A 17,574-nucleotide genomic window follows, 5' to 3' on the forward strand; every position below is an offset into this window, starting at 1 on the left:
TTGATATAATGGTTTTTTATCTTGGGAATGAGCAAGTATATTGAATATAATGTAAACTGTGTGATGAGTTATTGAGTTCTATGAAGCACTGATCAAGGAGTGGTTGAGGCTATCTTGAATGATGTGCAGAGATTGTTATGTAATCCAATGGTCATACTTGAACCAATTTATTTGTAATCTCTATGAGAGAATTAGGTTTTTGTTGTGTTACCAACCTATTGATTTGTTTATAAGGTTGATGAGTTGTTTTGTTGAAGTGTTAGCAAATTTGTAGTTGAGTGTGGTTGCCAAACTAGATGATGTATCTGCAGTTTGTGTAAAAGAAAATAGGAGCATGAAAAGGATCTGAACAAGAAAGTGTAGTGTTATTCAAACAGATCAGCACACCCCTATTATTTTCTAACAAATACATCAGTTAAATCCCCTAACCGGGTAATATCTAACAAGATTAGTATTATTCAAATCCTCTAACTAGGTGGTCCATTAGCTTGGATTTCAAATCCTCTATCGAGGTTACTCCTCACAAGGTACCGATTCTAAGAAGGCATTATAGTCAATCCCTCAATCAAGTGGTCCCTAATAAGATCTATTCTTAACAGGATTTATTGTAAATCTTTAACAGGCTTGGCTCCTAATAGGGTGAACTTCAAAAGAGTTCAGAATAGTTGTGGGTATTCATCCCCACCGTGGTTTTTCCTATTTAGGTTTCCACGTCAAAAATATTATGTCAAGTGGTGAATATTTTTGCAGTTATGTTTACTTTGGTTGAATTGCTTAACTACTTAATCCACTTTGATAAGATATGATAACTAACAACAATATGAAATGAAGTTTTACTTATGTCAGTAAAATATTTGGATGTTTGTGAGTTTCAAGTTGTTTTACTGTTAGTTTGTGATAACAGTCAACCAGTTAAACTTGACAGTGATATTGCATTTGTAGTTCAGTGGTTTAACTTGTTAGTATAAAGTTTACTTTGAGAGGTTGATAATGAGAATGGTGAAAGTTTATATTAGTTTTCTATCTACTGATTCACCCCCCTCCCCTCTCAGTAGTTGACTAGAACCTTATTCTTTCATCACACCATCAATTGGTATCAGAGCTTCTCAGGTCCTCTAAGGTCTAAGCCTAACAACTTTGATGAATAATGATGAATAGTAAATACCCAACAAGTACTTAGAGGGGGGGGTGAATCAGTACAGACAAAAACTTCTTAAACAACTTAAACTGCAAAGGCTACACTAACTGGTAAACAATATCACCGATCTAAATCAAGGCACTACTGGTAAAACATAGTATGAATGTGAAAGACATAAACCGATAACATCTAGATCATCTCAAAACCTAATATCTTATCTCAACCTCACCCATATGCTTAAGAAAGTAATACATCAGAAATACAATGACCATTAGATTAGCTTGCATTACCGCTTAACAGAAAACACTAAAACATCACATGAAAAAGCATCACACATAACACACTGATTTTTCACATGGAAACCCAACTGGGAAAAACCACGGTGGGGATGAATACCCACAAGTTGTTCTTGAACTCTTCTAAAGTCCACTCTGTTAGGAGCCTAGTCCGGTTAAAGACTTTACACCAAGTTTTGCTAGGAACTGATCCTGCTAGGGATCACCTAGTTAAGGGATGGCTAAATACCCAGTTAGAGGTTAAAACCCTATTAATGGTTACCTTGTAAGGGGATTTGAAGAACTCAACAATTTTGAGTCACCCTGTTAAAGGATTTACAAAGAGCCTTTTAAAGCTACCCGGTAAAGGGATTTTCCAACTATTGAAATGGTTAGAAGTCAACAGGTAATACACTAATCTAATAACAACACTTAATACCAAGGCAGATCCACTTCAATTCCTTTACATCTGCAATCACACTTTACAGATCTCTACTCACTCCTCTAGTCTGGAAAGAATCACTTCCCATACATTCATTTGCCAACAACTTCGAATGAAAATCATCATCGACCTTATAGACAACAATTAGGTTGGTGGTAAAAACCTAAAACCCTAAGCATCTAGGTTAACAATACGGTTGGTCCAATCCTGGCCATTTAAACATATTACATAGGGTAAAACAATCTTGAACAAATCTCAAGACGTTCTCCATCATCCGTTCTTCACCGCTTCTGGAAGCTGATAACCCATCACGTGCTCTCCACCATTTACTAAGATTTTGCACATTCTCAAGGTAGATAGAATCAATCTTCTTCATGCAAGATCCTCAAGGAAATTCTTCACGTGCATAATGCTGACATGGCAACATGATCTGATCTTCATTTTAATGCTAACTCCTCACAGGATATCATCGATCAAATCACACAAACTTGGAATGCATCAACTGGAAACCCTGAAGCTGAGACTACCAACCGGTAGTCATATCAAATGAAACCTCAATACAAAATTTGCATATACCAGTTCACATTCCAACATACCAGTTCACATTTTGCATATACCGGTTCATAGCATCATATCAGTTCACTTGCCAGTTTGCTTACTTCAATATACTAGTTCATACTTCAACATATTGACATCAATGACAACATACAATCCCATCATGTCATCAAACCATGCACATATGCCAACAATCTCTCCCTTTGGCATTGATGGTAATACACAAAGATATCTCTACATCTTCTTCCATATTATATGTCTTCAATACTACAAATATCTTCTCTGCTTCACATCTTCTCCCCCTTTGACAACAATGCCAAAGTGGAGGCATAAGCACCCATGGTCTACTATGCTGCTCACCCTAAGGAGTAGCATCCTTCACCACATCAATCCTGAAAATATTTGACAATGCGATACCTGAGTGATGTGGAGCACATACCTTTAGTTCACCTCTTGAAGGGGCAGCACCCCTAATTCACCTCTTAAATAGGTAAATGTAGCCTTCGATAGAGGCTTGGTGAATATATTTGCTAACTGCTCCTTACTGGAAACATGGTCCAATACAACCTCTTTGTTCTGAAATTTCTCCCTCAAGAAAAGATAGTGAGATTGAAGTGCTTGGTTCTAGCATGCAATACCGGATTTTTGGAAATATTAATTGCACTTGTGTTATCACAAAATATACTCACTGGTTCAGATACAAGGACTTTGAAACCACTTAATACATGCTTCATACAAATTGTTTGAGTACAGTTTATAAATGCTGCTACATATTCTGCTTCTGTTGTGGACTGATAGATACAACTTTGCATCTTGCTCATCCATGAGACTAGTCTACCATCGAGAAATAAGGCACCACCAGTTGTGTTCGTTCAGTCGTCCACATTACCAGCCCAATTGGAATTAGTAAACACTTTGAGATTGAAATCATTACTATATGGATACCACAATCCATAATCTATAGTTCCCTTAAGATATCTAAGAATCCACTTGACTACTACCAAGTGGGATTTTCTAGGACTTTTATGAAAACATGCAACAATGCCCACTGCATGTGTAATGCCCGGTCTGTTGTGTACTACATAGTACATTTACCAATCATTGACCAGTATTCCTTCTCATTCACCAATGCTGAGTCATCTTCTTTTGACAATTGACAATTGGTCATCATCAGTGTACCAACTGGTTTGTTGTCTTACATGCCAAAGGTCTTCAACACCTCTTTGACATACTTGGATTGAGTGATAAAGATACCATCATTCATTTGTTGAATCTATAGTCCAATGAAGAACTTAATCTCTCTGATTAGTGACATCTTGAATTCCTTCTTCATTTCATCTGCAAACTCATGACTCATGTTGTCATCTCCACCAAAAATTATGTCATCAACAAACACTTCATAGATCAGAATCTGATCTCCTTTTGTCTTCATATAGATATTGCTATCTTCACTAGTTCTTTCAAAGCCAATCTTCACAAGATGGGAGTATAAATTTTCATACCATGCTCTAGGTTCTTGCTTCAATCCATACAAGACTTTATGTAGCCTACACACCATATCACTATCTTTTGATAGGGAAAATCCATCTAGTTTCTCTATATACACTTCCTCTTCAAGTATTCCATTCAGGAATGCAGATTTCACATCCATCTGATACACTTTGAATCCCTTGAAGGCTACATATGCAAGTAGCATTTGAACTCCTTCCAATTTAGCTACCGAAGCAAAGGTTTCTCCATAGTCTTCTCCTTCTTCTTGAGCATATCTCTTACATACCAATCTTTCTTTGTTTCTTACCACTATCCTATCTTCATTCAACTTGTTTCTAAAAACCCATTTGGTGCCAGTAACATTTTTATGCTTAGGTCTGGGTACCAAAGACCATGTACCATTCTTTTCTATTTGGTCAAGTTTCTCTTCCATAGCCTTAATCCAATCTTCATCTTTGTGTGCCTCTTTAAATGTTTTGGGCTCAAATTCAGAAATCATGCAAGAATTCTCTCTAACCTTTCTTCTTGTAAGTAATCCTGCATCCTTATCCCCTATGATCTTCTTTGGATCATGATGCAACTTTACATACCTAGGAATGATCTTAACTGGTTCCTCTTTCTTTTCCTCTTCATCCTCATCTTCATCAGTATCTACTAGTGTAGGAGCATTGTTACTTGTACTTGGTTGTTTTGCAACCAGTTCCTAGAAGGTTACATCTGGTTCATCTACCGCTCACTCATTGTTGGTTTCCTCAGGTTTCTTAGAGGTTTCATCAACTCTAATATTGATACTTTCAAGAATTCTCTGAGTCCTATTGTTAAAACACTTGAGAGATTTTCTCTTAGTGGAATACCCTAGGAATATTCCCTCATCACATTTTGCATCAAACTTGCTCTAGTATTCACTTCTCTTGATATAACACTTGCTACCAAGCACTCTAAAGTAGCTTACTACTGGAGTCTTACCAGTCCAATACTCATAAGGAGTTTTATCCTTACCTTTATTGGTGAGTAACCGGTTCATAGTGTAGACTATAGTGCTCATAGCTTCTCTCTAAAAAGTGTGAGCAACCTTCCCTCAAATTAGCATCGTTCTGGTTGCTTCAACTATAGTCCAGTTGTTCCTTTCTGCTAGGCCATTCTATTGTGGAGTCTGGGGGGCAGACAATTGCCTCTTGATGTCGTTCTCTTCACAGTACTTATTGAATTCACCAGAAGTGAACTCACCTCCTTGGTCGGTTCTAAGGCATTTGATTCACTTACCGCTTTCCTTTTAAACTAGTGCTCTGAAGGCTTTGAACTTTCTAAAAGCTTCAGACTTGTCTTTCAAGAATGTAACCCACGTCATTCTTGAGAAATCATCAGTAAGAATCATAAAGTACCTATCTCCTTGAACACTCCTAGTTTTCATAGGACCACACAAATCATTATGCACAAGATCAAGTAAATTATCTGTAGTGAAAGATTTACTTTTGAAGGTCGAGGAAGACATTTTCCCCAGTTGACATTCTCTGCACAAAGGATTCTTTGGTTTGTTCAGCACAAGCAATCCTCTGATTGCCTTGAGCTTATTGGCCTTCATAATATTATCAAAATTTACATGGCAGAGTCTCCTATGCCATATCCAACTACCATCAAACTTAGCCATTAGACATTGACTGATTTGTATTTAACTAAAATAAGTTACCTCTGGTCTGCATACCGGTGGCCATCAGTTCACCACTCTTTCCTTTTATTTTGCACACTCCATCTTTGAATTCTAGAGTGAGTCCTTTATCATTCAGCTCGTCAACACTCAAAAGGTTATGCCTGAGACCTTCTACCCAAGACACATTATTAGGTAGATGAAGAAAGCGAAGACATAGTATTTGTATGGTAAAAGGTAAAGGGTCCATATCTCTAAATGGCTACAAATACTATGTCTTCGCTTTCTTCATCTTCTGATTCATCATCAGTGACACCTTTATGAACTGCAACAAGACAATTTCTCTTATTTCCTCCTTTGAAATTTTTAAATTTCTCTGGTTTTTCCTTACTATCATTGTTGGGACAGTTGACAGCAATGTGTCCTATCCTATTGCAAGAAAAACATTTCAAAGGGAGATTACCTCTGTATTTTCCAATTCCCTTAGGAAATCTCTTGGCAAGAAGAGATTCAAATTCCATCAAGATCTCCTCATCACCCATATCCCTGCTTTGTCTGGGTTCACTGCTAGTACCAACCTCTTTTCCCTTTCTAGATAGTGTAGTAGATTCTCTAAAGGCCGAGTCAATCTTCTGAACATTATTATCATAACTATTTATCTCAAATGCGGTCAACTTAGCAATGATGGAGTCAAGGGATCTCTTTGTCTTGTCAATAGATCTCAACTCCTAAATAGCGGCAATCCTTATTGCATAGATCGGTAATAAGGATCTCAAAACTTTGCTAACAATGGTGGAATCATCCATTGTACCTCCTACACTCTTGATGTCTCCAACAACTATTTTAATACTTATCCCATATTGTTGAATGGTCTCTCCTTCAACCATCTACATGTCTTCAAATTTTCCTCTAAGGCTTTCTTCCTTAGCTTGCTTCACATGCTCATCACTACCATAGATAGACTCTAGAGTATCCCATACATATTTGGGATTGTCTTTATCCTGAACATCTATAAACTCAATATCAGATAGACTATTGATAAGAGCTTCCATGACTTGCCCATTCTCTTGAATTTCTCTTCTTTGATCATTGGTAAGAGTACCAGTAGGGACAACATAGTTCCAGTGTTGAGCACCCATGCTTTTAATGTAGATCTTCATTCTGTCCTTCCATATCTTAAACTTATCTTTGTTGAGCTTAAGACCTTCCCTTTTCATCATTAGAATAGGATCTTTTCCTCAAGCGGTTAAGCTTATAACACAAAGGACCTGGAGGACACTCTGATACCAATTAATGAATAATGATGAATAGTAAATACCCAATAGGTACTAAGGCTGCACTAACTAGTAACAATATCACCGATCTAAATCAAGGCACTACTGGTAAAACACATTATGACTATGAAAGACATAAACCAGTAACATCTAGATCATCTCAAAACCTAATATCTTATCTCAACTTCACCCATATGCTTAAGCAAGTAATACATCAAAAATACAATGACCATTAGATCAGCTTGCATTTCTGCTTAAAAGAAAACACTAAAATGTCACATGAAAAAGCATCACACATAACACACTGATTTTTCACGTGGAAACCCAACTAGGAAAAACCATGGTAGTGATGAATAACCACAAGTTTTTCTTGAACTCTTCTGAAGTCCACTCTATTAGGAGCCTAGTCAGGTTAAAAACTTTACAATAGGTTCTGCTAGGAACCGATCCTGCTAGGGATCACCCGGTTAAGGGATGGCTAAATACCCGGCTAGAGGTTAAAACCCTGTTAAAGGTTATCTTGTAACAGGATTTGAAGAACTCAATGATTTTGAGTCACCCTATTAAAGGATTTACAAAACTCATGTTAAAGCTACCCGGTAAAGGGATTTTTCAACTGTTGAAATGGTTAGAAGTCAACATGTAATACACTGATCTGATAACAACACTTTATGCCAAGGTAGATCCACTTTAGTTCCTTTACATCTATAATCACACTCTATAGATCTCTACTCACTCCTCTAGTTTGGCAATAATCACTTCACATACATTCATTTTCCAACAACTTCAAGTCAAAATCATCATTGACCTTATAGACAACAATTAGGTCAGTGGAAAAAACCTAAAACCCTAACCATCTAGGTTAGCAATACAGTTGGTCCAATCTTGGCTGCTTAAACACATTACATAGGGTAAAACAATCTGGAACAAATCTCAAGACGTTCTCCATCATTCGTTCTTCACTGCTTCTAGAAGCTGATAACCCATCACACGCTCTCCATCATTTACTAAGATTTTGCACATTCCCGAGGTAGATAGAATCAATCTTCTTCATGCAAGATCCTCAAGGAAATTTTTCACGTGCACAATGTTGACGTGGCAACACGATCTGATCTTCATTTCAATGCTAACACATCATAGGATGTCATCGGTCAAATCACACAGACTTGGAATGCATCAACCAAAAATCCTGAAGCTGAGACTACCAACTGGTAGTCATATCAAATAAAATGCTAATACAAACTTTGCATATACTGGTTCACATTCGAACATATTGGTTCACATTTTGCATATACCGGTTCATACCATCATACCGGTTCACTTGCCAGTTTTCTTACTTCAATATACCTTTTCATACTCCAGCATATTGACATCAATGACAACATACAATCCCATCATGTCATCAAACTCTGCACATATGCAAACAAATTTGAGGTAAAGATCGTGTAGAACATGATGAAGAAGGAAGGTCCAAATTTAATAGAAAGAACTACATGATATGGAGTGATAGAATAAAAATTTATAATAAGATTCTAGGAAGTCAATACTGGGAACATGTTAATACTCAATATGTAGCACCTAGTGGGACTATGACTGATGATCAAAAGAAAGAGCAACAAGAAACTAATCAAGCATTAGAGGCTATTATCAGTTATTTTTCCTATGCAAAATATGTAGATGTTCATGGTCTAGTGACTACTTATGAAGTATGGAAGAAACTTGAAGAGATTTATAGCGGTGATGAACATGTAAAGATTGCCAAATAAGAGAGTCTAAGAGGAAAGTTTGATGACATGTGGATGGTTGAAGGTGAGAATATACAACAGTATTGTTAGAGGATAAAAGAGATAGTTGATGAGATAAAGAGTGTTGGTGGTAAAGTGGAAGATGCCATAGTGGTTAGTAAGGTGTTAAGAATGCTTCTATCGGTCTATGCTATCCGAGTTGTAGCCATTCAGGAGCTAAAGTCAATTGATAAAACTAAGGTTACCCTTGAGTCCATTATTGGTAAGCTTACTGCTTTTGAATTAAATGGTTATGATGGTAGTGTTCTGAAATCTGAATCTCCATTTAGAGCTTTAGTTTCTAACCCATCTATGAGAAAAAGTAGAGATGTCAGTCACAGTTATGAATCTAGATATAGCAGAGAAGTTGATGATGAAGACAATGTGGTTGAGCTTGAAGAATTGTTGCCCAAGTGGTTTCCCAGAGGTACTAGTAAGTACAAAAGTAAATTACCTTTGAAATGTTTTGCATGTAATAAGATTGGACACATTGCAACTTGTTGGTGTAAATAATTATTCATCATGGATATTATTACACTTACTTAAGTTTACTTAGGATAATGCATTTCATAGTAGTTTGGATATGAGACACTTGGGTTTTTGTGCCACATTGGGATAGTGTGTGTAGGAGAAATTCCACCTCTTATGGTGTTGATCTTGTTATTACACTATCATATCCACTTATTGTGGAGTGATAATTCCACCTTCGGTGGGTGATCCACCTCATGTGGAATATTATATTATTTCTCCTACCTACCCACACCTATTTCCTACCTACCCTTGTTTCTTATTGAGCCACATGTCATATTTGTGTGCTCATACATATCCCTAGCCTTGCCTATATAAGCAAGCTCATCTACATTGTATGTAACAATTATTGATCATTTTCTACTGATGAGAATACAGTTTATTCTTGTCCTATATTGTGTCTCTATCTTGTACATTTCATTGACCTCTTGATCTTGGAAAAATCCAACATGGTATCAGAGCTATTGGGGCTTCATTGATTCGTCTTGAAGAGGCATTATTGCGACGTCAAGAGGCAGATCTGAGGAGCATCATCATTTGGAGGCGTCCTAGACCAGATCCGACCTCGCCATTGCGTCCGGAAGGCCGTTTCCATGAATTTTGGTTATAAAGTTGGCCTATTTTGGTGAGAAAAATTTTTTCTCCAATTTTGCTTGTATTGTACGGATTTCGAATTTTTTTTATTAATATTCAGAAAAAAAAAAAAAAAAATTCTTTCTGAAATATTTTTTCGAAAATTTAAAAATCAAAAAAAAAAAATCCAAAAGCAAAAAATTGAAAAGCAGAATCAAAAAAATAAAATAAAATAAAATAAAAAAAAAGGGTTTTTGGGGGGTCCGCAGACCCCCCCCGTGCAAGGTGTGATTGCAGGTCTGCCGCCTACGCGCCTGTACTCCCTGTCTGGCACGCCGTGTACCTGTCTGTCGGCCTGCCCGCGTACCTGTTTGTTCCGTCCGTGCCGCAGACCGTGTACCCTCCTTCTGTCGTGTCGCCGCCGAGTACATCGCACAGCGCCTCCACCGCCCGCCGGTCCCTGCTCCGCCGAAGACAGCTGAAGCTCCTCCCGCGAGCGGCCCCCGCAATGCCGTCTTCACCTACTCCTTCGCTTCGGCACTGCCAGCACCGAGGGCCTCCATCCCCTGCTCCCGGGCCCGGATCTCCTCTCCGGCGCCGGCTTCCACTCCCGGCTCGGCCAGCTCCCCCGCCACGCAGCAACCAGAACGGAGGACTACGCCCGCCACGTGGCAGGCGGCCACTGGCCCACGGGTAAAACCCTGACACGTCGGATTTTCCGTACAGTGACATGCAAAAAACCGTACACACAGTCATCAGTACAGACTGCCACATCAGCAGCCACATCAACCTGCACAGTCAGCATTTCCGTACAGTACGGAATATACAGTCAGCTTGCCACGCAATCTGTCCGTACAGTACGGACGCCCAGTCAGCAGAGGGCGAAGTTTTTGCGACGGTCATACGGCCGTCAAATTTAATCGCGTGACTTGCTGATGTCAGTGCCACATCAGCAGGGTTTGAAAATTTTTGGACCCCCTCTCATTTGCATTTTTGATTTTGCAGTTCAACTTCAAATGGCCATAACTTGCTCATTTTTGCTCCTTTTTGGGTGCAATTTTTTTTGAAATGGGCTAGAATTTTGTGCTCTCCACAGTGGTGAAATAATTTTTTGATTTTGATGCATGGATTTTTCAGAAAATGCAGTTTTTGGTGACTGTCCCTGAGTAATCCCAGCTTTTGCAACTTCAGAGGCTTCGTTTGGGGTCATCCGACCTCCTTTTTAGGTGTTATTTTTTTTGAAAGTGCGTATTTTTTTATCTACTTTCACATAATGCTATCAGATTGATGTCATTGTAAGTAGAAATTGTACTTTCAGATCTTGGTCATTTTTGGCTATCTTGGTACTTGTATATTTGCTTGAATCTCAGTTAGATTCATTGCACTATTGATTGAAGTCTCTTGTATCTCATTTGAGAAGTTGTAAAATTTGCATCATAGGTCCACCTTGCCTTGTTTTGCAAGTGGCTCATTGTAATCGCACTAGGTATAAAGTGCCAAAATCATCACTTTAGGGGGGGTACTTTAATTGATTGAATTTGGGGGGTGTCTCTTGTGCTTTTGTGCTCTTGTGTTCTTTCCTTTTTGCTGCTATGGGTTCTTCTAAGTTTCCTCTCTTAACTCCACATAACTATGCTACTTGGAAAATTGATGCATGGAGTAAACTTATGGAAAAAGGACTCACTCATTACATTGATGGAACTATTGTTGCTCCAGCTGATCCTAAGGCTGATCCAGTTGGTCACTTAGATTGGCTCACTAAAAATATCATGGCAATTGGTACCTTAAGAAAGTATGTATCAAAGGATCTCATTTTCCATATTGAGAAATGTACTCTAATCAAGGATGCTTGGCAAAAGTTTCAAGACTTGTATGGTCAAGTTGATGAGATTAGGGGATATCAAATTGATAGTGATCTCCCCATGTTAGATCCCAAGAACTTTGATACTATACAAGATTATGTCACTAAGGCAAATGAGTTGAGGGCACAACTCAAAGATTGTGGCATTGATAAGAAGGATACTCAATTGATATTCAACTTGATAGGGAAGCTTCCACAAGAATATGCAGCATTTGTTTCTAGTTTCCAAACTCATAGGATGACAATGGGTTCAAGCTACAAAATGCCTACATTTGATGCTTTCAATGAAATGTTGATGATGGAACAAACTAAGTTGATAAGCATGGGCATTCTTAAGGCTTCTTCTAAGTCTCAAGCATTAGTAGCAAATCAAGGGAACAAAGGAAATCAAGGAAAGGACAACTCAAACAAGAAGAAATGGCAATCAAAGCCTAAGGAAAAAGCACCATCTTCTCCACAAGGAGATTCATCCTCTTCCAAGAGAGATAATTCACCAAAGAGAGAGAGACCTACTTGTGCTTATTGTAAAAAGATTGGTCATGAGGAACATCGTTGCCATACTAAGAAGATTGATGAGCTCACACATATCATCAAAAAGCATAACATTGATTTGCCTAAAGTCTACAAGAAGGATGATTCATCAACTTCCACTTCCTCACATTCAAAAGGAAAAGGGCAAGCATTCATGGCTTCTACAAGTGGAAAAACTCACTCTTTTGGAACAAGAAAAGGAAAAGCTCTATGTGCTACTATAAGTCATGATTCAGAGAGATGGCTTCTAGATTCAGGGGCTTCTCATCATATGGCATCTTCACAATCTATGTTCTCTACATTTGAGCCTTGCACCATGCCATAGATTTTGATGGGCAATCATACATACATGGATGTGATTGGGAAAGGATCTATTGACATTGGGGATAACCCCTTCAATGATGTGTTGTGTGTACCCCACTTGACAAACAATCTCCTTTCTATCTATCAAATCACACATGGCGCAACTAAGAGAGTTGTGGAGTTCACACCTGACTCAGTTTTCATTAGAGATATGGAGACTAGAGCTATCATTGCAACTAGGGTGGTTGATCATGCATCTCGGTTATACTCCTTTTCAGATTTTGTTGATGATGATGATTTCACATTTGATGATTCTACACATGATGATCACACTTATTGTGATAGTTCAGATTTTGAGGAGAACTTTGGACACTTGAACATGGGGATTCTCACATGTAACCCAGTTCTTGAGTCTTGTACTTCGTCTCCTCATATTGATATCACATCACCTATTACACCTGATGATGCAGATAGTGCGACAGTTTTGCCTTCATGTGATTCAGTGCAGTAGGATATAAATTGTCTTCCAGCTTCAGATTCATGGGATGATTACATGACAGATATTGCAGGTTTGTTTGTGGAATCCTACATTGCAGATTTGGGAGACATCATTGATGACATTCATCTTCTCTTTGATGAAGATAATCCTTCTTCGATTGTTGCGAGGGCACACTCTGACCCTCTTGTTCATTCTCTACATGATCATTCTTTCGAGGTTGACATGATTGTGGATACTTATGTACAGCAGTTGGAGGAGGTCTCTTTATCTTTTGAGGAGACATATGAGTCTTTGGGACATGTTCTACATCCATCTCCACTAGATCTTGGAGTGCCTTTTTCAGTAGTGTGGAGCAGTTCCCCACCTTTGGAAGGGGTATCTTTTAGCATCGACATGGGGACACTTGAGCAGTTTTCAGAGATTCCTTTCATCATGAGTTTTCTTCATACATCTTCCCTTCATGATTGGGGAGACTTCATGGATACACCTTTGGTTTTGTTTCTTCCTAAGGGGAGGAATGTTGTTCGACGTTCGTGGAGCAGTTTCTTCATACATCGAGCTTCTATCATTGGTGCAGATTCTTCATTGAGGGAGGATCACAGTTTGACTTCTCTTCTTCTCTCATATGGGGGGGACATTTTCCTCACATGGGGTTTTGTTCCTCACATTCTTCTATGAGAGTTCTCTTGTATAGCTTTCATCTCTCTTTTGGGGGAGGGTTTTTTCCCATTGGGTTTTTCTCTCTTTCCCCACTTTGTGAGAGATTTCATTGCATTGGTTTGCATGCATTTGCATTTGTTCATGGGTACCTAACATGGCCTCGTAGCCGGGACCCATCTTGCATTGCTTAGTTGCATTGTAGACTTAAGTGCATTCCCCTAAGTTGCACTTAAGGGGGGGTGTTGGTGTAAATAATTATTCATCATGGATATTATTACACTTACTTAAGTTTACTTAGGATAATGCATTTCATAGTAGTTTGGATATGAGACACTTGGGTTTTTGTGCCACATTGGGATAGTGTGTGTAGGAGAAATTCCACCTCTTATGGTGTTGATCTTGTTATTACACTATCATATCCACTTATTGTGGAGTGATAATTCCACCTTCGGTGGGTGATCCACCTCATGTGGAATATTATATTATTTCTCCTACCTACCCACACCTATTTCCTACCTACCCTTGTTTCTTATTGAGCCACATGTCATATTTGTGTGCTCATACATATCCCTAGCCTTGCCTATATAAGCAAGCTCATCTACATTGTATGTAACAATTATTGATCATTTTCTATTGATGAGAATACAGTTTATTCTTGTCCTATATTGTGTCTCTATCTTGTACATTTCATTGACCTCTTGATCTTGGCAAAATCCAACACAACTAACTGTCCTAATGGTGATAGTGAGGATAAGCGATAGAGTTTCAAGAAGTACAAAGGAAAAGGCAAGAGAGATTGTCTTATTGCAGCTGATGGTGGTATCACTGATGAGGAATCTGATGGTGATGCTAATAAAGACATTGTTTTTGTAGCCATTAAGGAGGAGACATCTGATTAGAAAGCATTAGTTTCTCACATGGATAATTCTGATGATTGGATCATTGATAGTGGTTGTTCACATCACATGACCGGTGACTGGAGAAAATTTCTTTCTTTGAAGGAATTTGATGGTGGATTTGTGAGATTTGGTAATGACTCACCCTGCATGGTAAAAGGTAAGGGAACTATTTCTCTTAATGGTAAGAGCAGTACAGATGATGTCTACTGGGTTGAAGGGCTAAAGCACAATCTTTTGAGTTTAGCTCAACTCAATGACAGAGGACACCCATTGGAGTTTAAGAATGGTATGTGCAAAATATATGGGAGCAAAGGTGAACTGATTGCAACCGACAAGTAGACTAAAGGTAACCTGTTTCACTTGAATCCTAAAGTCAACAACCGTTTAATTGCTAAAGTAGATGATAGTTGGCTTTGTCATAGGAGGTTTTGTCATATAAATTCTGATAATATTGTTAAAGTGAGTAAGTCCAAGACAGTGAGAGGTTTGCCTCAGTTGGATAAACTGGTTAATTCTCTATGTAAGGAATGTCAGTTGGGAAAGATGGCATCCTTGACTTTTATGAGAAAATGTTTTGCAGTGGAACATCTGTTAGATTTGGTTCATTCAGACCTTTGTCAACCAGTAAGGACTAAAATTATTCAAGGTGACAGATATTTTATGATCTTCACTGATGATTACTCAAGAATAAAGTGGGTCACATTCTTGAAGGATAAAATAAAAGCATTTAGTAAGTTGAAGGCATTTGGGGCCTTAGCTGAAAAGGAGAGTGGTAAGAAGATAAATTGTCTGGGGACTGATCAAGGTGGTGAATTTACTTCTAAGGAATTGACTAGATAATGTGAAGAAAATGGTATCAAATGAAAACTTTCTGCAATGAGGACACCACAACAGAATGGTATTGCAGAGAGGAACAACTAGTTAGTTGTTGAAGCTGCTAGAATGATGTTGATACAAGGAGGTGTAGCAAAAAAATTCTGGAGAGAAGCTATCAGCACAAATGTCTACACTATGAACCCAATATTGGTAAAGAGAGGTAAGGATAAGAGTCCTTATGAATACTAGTATGGTAGATCACCTTGTTGGCATATGTACAGAGTATGTTGACATGATATGTTGTCATTGATGTCAATATGTTCAAGAGAACCGGTATGATACTAAGAACCGGTATGTCAATATGTTCAAGAGAACCGGTATATGTGAGAACCGGTATGTCAATATGTTCAAGAGAACTGGTATATGTGAGAACCGATACAACTAGTGAACCAGTGTATGTAAGAACTAGTATAACATAGTGAACCGGTATGTTTGAAGTGAACCAATGTGCTAGTATGAGCACCGGTCTATGGAAGTTTTGCATGACTACTGGTTGGTAGTCCCAGCTTCAGGGTTTCCGGTTGAAGTGTTCCAAGCCTGTGTGATTCAACCGATGACATTGTGTGATGAGTTAGCATCATAATGGAGATCAGATCATGTTGCCATGTCAACCTTGTGTGCGTGAAGGATCTTGCATGAAGGAGATTGATCCTATCTACCTCAGGAATGTGCGAAGTCTTTGTAAACAGTGAAGAACGCATGATGGGTTATTGCCTCCTAGATGCGGTGAAGAATGAACGATGGAGAACGTCTTGAGATCTGTTTAAGATCGTTGTATTGAAATGCAAAGTGTTCAATGGTCAGGATTGAACCATCTAAATTTCTCAACCTAAATGTCTAGGGTTTAGGGTTTATGCTACCAACCTATCTATTTCCGATAAGGTTGATGTTGTGTTCATGTTGAGGTTGTTGGAAAATGTTGTGTGTGTATCTAAGTGCAAAGATACATGATTCTTGCCAGACCAGATATGAGAATAAATACCTGTAGAGTGTGAGTGTAGAAGGAAGGAATTGAAGCGAATCTACATTGGCATTGAGTGTTGTTACCAGATCATTGTAATACCTGTTGATCTTAACCACTTCAATAGTTGGAAAATCCCTTAACAAGGTAGCTTTAACTAGCTTGCTTTAAATCCTTTAACAGGGTGACTCAAACTCTTTGAGTTCTAAAATCCTCTAACAAGGTAACCTTTAATGGGTTTAATCCTTAACCGGGTATTCTAGCCATCCCTTAACCAGGTGATCCCTAGCAGGATTGGTTCCTAACAGAACCTATTGTAACAGTCTTTAGCTGGACCAGGCTCCTAACAGAGCAAACTTCTAAAGAGTTCAAGAATAGCTTGTGGGTATTCATCCCCACCATGGTTTTTCCCAGCTGGGTTTCCATGTGAAAAATATGTGTTTTATGTGTGATTCCTTTCATGTGATGCTTTGTTATTCTCTGTTATGCGGTAAAGCATATTGAACCAGTAAGTCTTTACATTTCTGTTGTAGTATTACTAGTGTATGCATATGGGTGAAGTGGAAATAAGATGTTAGATTCTATGGAAATTTGAGTTACCAGTTTATGTCTTTCACTATGCTTAACCGGTAGTAATCTGGTTTAGACTGGTGTTATTGCTTGCCAGTCATAGTGCAAGGTTCTCAGTCAAACTGGTTCAAGCAAAAGTTTTTATTAGAACTGATTCACCCCCCCACCTCTCAGTACCAGTTTGGTACTAACTATTCATCATTGATTCATCAATTGGTATCAGAGCGTCATCCAGGTCCTCTGTGTTGTAAGCTTAACCGCTTGAGGTAAAGATCCAACTCTAATAATGAAGAGGGAAGGTCCAAAATTCAATAGAGACAACTTTAAAATATAGAAGGATAGAATGAAGATATACATCAGAAGCATGGGTGCTCAACATTGGAGCTATGTTGAGAATGCTTATGTTATTCCTACCGGTACTCTCACCGATGATCAAAAGAGAGAGATTCAGGAGAATGGGCAAGTCATGGAAGCCCTAATTAGCAGTTTATCTGACATTGAGTTTATTGATGTTCAGGACAAAGAGAATCCCAAAGAAGTATGGGATGCCCTTGAGAATATCTATGGCGATGATAAGCATGTGAAACAAGCTAAGGAAGAAAGCCTTAGGGGAAAGTTTGAAGACATGCAGATGGTTGAAAGAGAGACCATTCAACAATATGGAATAAGAATCAAAACTGTTGTTGGAGATATCAAGAGTGCGGGTGGT

The sequence above is a fragment of the Cryptomeria japonica genome, chromosome 2 (assembly GCF_030272615.1).
Source record: "Cryptomeria japonica chromosome 2, Sugi_1.0, whole genome shotgun sequence".
NCBI classification, from domain to species: domain Eukaryota; kingdom Viridiplantae; phylum Streptophyta; class Pinopsida; order Cupressales; family Cupressaceae; genus Cryptomeria; species Cryptomeria japonica.